General features: G+C 43.1%; 1 protein-coding gene across 1 annotated transcript in view; it reads left to right on the forward strand.

Moving 5' to 3' along the window:
* Window positions 1-213: 213 nt before the first annotated feature.
* WSCD1 (WSC domain containing 1) overlaps window positions 214-3,606 on the forward strand; it is a 33,202-nt gene continuing 29,809 nt past the window's right edge. The window contains exon 1 of the mRNA XM_009278277.2: window positions 214-355. The gene's annotated coding sequence lies outside the window, so the exon portion shown is untranslated. The remainder of the gene's footprint in view (window positions 356-3,606) is intronic.

A 3,606-nucleotide genomic window follows, 5' to 3' on the forward strand; every position in this document is an offset into this window, starting at 1 on the left:
CAGGACCCCGGCGCCCCGGCCCGGTGAGCCGCAGGGACCCCGGCGAGGGACCACAACGGGCGGCGGTGAGCAGGGAGCATGTGCGGGGCTGCATGGCAGCTGGGTTACTTACTGATATAAACAGCTGGAGGGACCGGAGCGCCGTGCAGACACAGGCAGAGCACGGAGGGGTGCTCAGGAGGATTACGGCTTTGCACGCTGGAAGCAGGAGGCAGGAGAAGGATTAGTGGGGAAGGGCAGAGGGAGCAGGATTTATCAGCTTTTCAGATATGCATTACAGCTTTTTATAATATTTCACTGGATTGTCTAGGACTTTGCCTGGCTACAACAGGAGTTCCTCAACCATAAAAGAAAGGTGAGTTTTTTTTCTCTTTTTCTTATACAGTTGCATTATCTGCTTCTGCAAGCTGTTTGTCAGCTGGCCTTGACACAAGTAATAACCAGACAACTTTTTGCAGAGGCTGAGGTATTAACATTCATTGCAGTCTGAATGGCTGTTTGATTTATTAAATTTATCCATGGCATCTAAGTACACGAGGCTTAGCTGCATTATTTATAAAGATTGCAGTTTGCTCTCGAGATGCCCTTCTCTGAGCATCCACGAAACATTATACTTGAAAAGTAGGCACGAATAATGCGAGTGTGTGTTTGTGTCACACAGCCTGGTGAGGCAGACTAGAACGCTCGGCTTCTCTAAACAGTTTCTGAAGCATCATTTTGCTAAATAAATAGACTCTAACAATTTTTAGTAGGTGGATGTTGCAGGAATTTGGATGTTGAGGGGTTTATGAAAGACATTTTTTAAATACTTATGATTTAGTTACAATCTGCACGTTATTTTAATTCCAGTAGATTTTCTTGCACACAGGAAAAGATCTCATCTCTGGCTACTGTGGGCTGAGGCAAAAATCAATATATGGTACATTTTTTACAACAATCTTTTCCAAAACTTCAGCCTATAGCCACAGAACCATATTGGGTTTTTTTGAAATTGCAGATAAAGCATCATTTGCTGGGTGCTTGAGTTCTTAATATCAAAGAGATGTACATTATGCACGAATGGTTTATTATTGATCAAAATACTTTCTAGGTTCAAGAATACTCTTTGCTGGTAGGTCTTGCTTTATCAGTGAATGGTGACAGCAGATTGTATGTTATCTTTTGAGTACACATCGCTCTATGTACAGAATGCATACACACATACATATATATGTGTGTGTATGTATACATATAAAATGTATGTATGTATATGTCTGCATCTTTTCCATACTGCATGGAGTCAGTCCTCCTGATTATTACTTTATCACTGAGCTAGGTAAAAAGTATTGGGTTAATGGAAAAAATACCATATCGCCATGGTATGCTTTCTGTTACAAGCTGTCACTGGAACACTTTCCAAGTCAGCACTCTGTCTCACAACAAGCCTTCCTGGACCAGCTGCCTCCTGCAGGCTCTTCTGCATCCCTCTCCGTAGGCTATTGCGTTCACCAACAAAATTATTGCCTAGATTTACACCTACCTATGCTAGAAAACTGGTCTCAAAAAAGTGGAATATCTAGTGAAAGAGCTGCTGTGACCAAATTTGCACAAGTTAGCACTGACTCTCCAGCCTCGGGCTGCAGCTCTGCTCTGTGACATCGCCTTTCACTTCCAAAGCTGAATTATCTGTCAACTGTAAACCACCTCCCATATTGTTTACAGTGGATATAATGTATATTTTTAACTTGCGTATTTTCACCTTGATTTGACTAGTTTATGGACTATATAGTTTTTCTCCATCCTCTTGCTATGTCTGCATAAAGATTTTTATTACATTTTTATTTATTTATCACAGTTCATCATTATTTAAGTTTTAACACGCATCAAAGCATCAAAGATAACTTTGCAATCTGATTACATCTTGTAGCAAGTGCACTTCCAACACAGTGTGGGAAGGGAGGACAGGTGAGGGAGGAAATGGTAAATTTGCTAGAAAGCCCTCTCAAGCTGCAATGTTTGCCACTACAGCATGTGGAGAAATTGTGGTGCTTCTACCTCATTTCTAGTTTGTTGACAGACCTTATGTTGTGCTTAAAGTAACACTCAAAGCAGCATTGTGTCAGGAAAGAGTTGCTCACAAGGGGGACATGTGCGTAGAGTCAGCACAGATCCATCCTCTAGCAAGTAAAACTTTGTAAGTTGGAAGAAGTGCTTATTGCTTCTGAAAGCCCAGATAGTTAGGCCAGATCTTTTGGTAGGGAAGCTGGCATGACACATCGGAGCTTCAGTGGTCAGGACAGACTGAAGGTCCCTTCACTTATGTCTCATTGGGCACCATTACTTTACTGAAAATCCCTAGATGATAAGCTTCGTTTTGATGGGAAACGGGTGGAAGAGTTAGTTTCTAGAAATATTTAAAGGCCAAATTATTCTCTAAATCAAACAATTGGAGGTGACTTGGGAAGAGATGGGGAAGAAACCCTTTTATTATATTTAAATACAAACCCTCAGGCAAGTTCTGCAACAGCAGAACTGAATGATGTGGTGTTTCACATGGAGGGTGATGCAGGATGTGCAGGAGCAAAGCACAGGCACTAACTCATCCTCAGCCTCGCATGCCTGAGCTAGACATCCTGCCTTGGAACAAAGAAGAAAAGCAACTTGAGTTTTCCACTTGCCTTGCAGGAAGGGCAGGGATGAGAAAACTGGAGAGCAACAGAACCGGCACAAGCTGCAGTGGCTGCTGGAGCCGTGTGGCACGTCACCGTGCGAGGCTCAAGACACGCCGGGGCTGTCTGCTGGCCCTGCCCGTGCAGGACAGCTTGTGCTGCTGGGATGGTGGCTGCAGTTGCTCCAGGGCCTGCGCTAAAAGCCTCATCTGCAGGGTTATGGGAAGAGCGCGGGGGGAATGCCTGCCCAGGGCCAGCATTGGAGGGTGTTTCTGCCTCTCCATCTGAAGCCAAATGCTCTGGGAAGGCCAGGTTGTTGGATTCTAGATGGGTCTCATTTAAGCATTGCATTGTAACTGCCAGAAAAGTCAATGATCAGGTTATATTCCGCAGACCTTATCTCACAGAAAAGTACATGTTTAAGTTGGTGAAGAAAATTAATATTATAGTAACTCTTCATCAAAAATTTCCCCTCTTTTTGGTGAAAGAATATCCTAGGAAAGGTGGTGGAATTATGAAATCACATCTTTTTCTTTTCTTTGCATAAGTTCCTAAATTACACTGTTAAGTTAGTGAGACGATTCCACATGACACTTTGTTAAGGAGCTAGAAAAAGTAACAATGGCCCTGAGCCAAAATCCATCAGCATCAACCTATATCTTGATCTGAGTAGATTTTGGCTTAAGACAGTACAGTACCAGGATGTTTCTTCCAAGCTTTACTTTTAGCATGTGCTGCTTTCCACACAAATGTGATCCACGGTTTCATTTTTCTCCCTTATCCCATGATTTGAAACTAGGATAATGTGGAATTTCTCTGTTGATTCCACTATGAGCTCAGACAGCTCACCTTTCTTGTCTTTTTAACCCCTTTCTCAAAACTCAAGAGATGGCTCTGGCCATGCATGAAAGTACGACTGCGAGCAGCACTTGCTGTCGGCCGGCTTGGGAACGACACT

Source organism: Aptenodytes forsteri, unplaced genomic scaffold (genome assembly GCF_000699145.1).
Source record: "Aptenodytes forsteri isolate BGI_AS27 unplaced genomic scaffold, ASM69914v1 Scaffold66, whole genome shotgun sequence".
NCBI classification, from domain to species: domain Eukaryota; kingdom Metazoa; phylum Chordata; class Aves; order Sphenisciformes; family Spheniscidae; genus Aptenodytes; species Aptenodytes forsteri.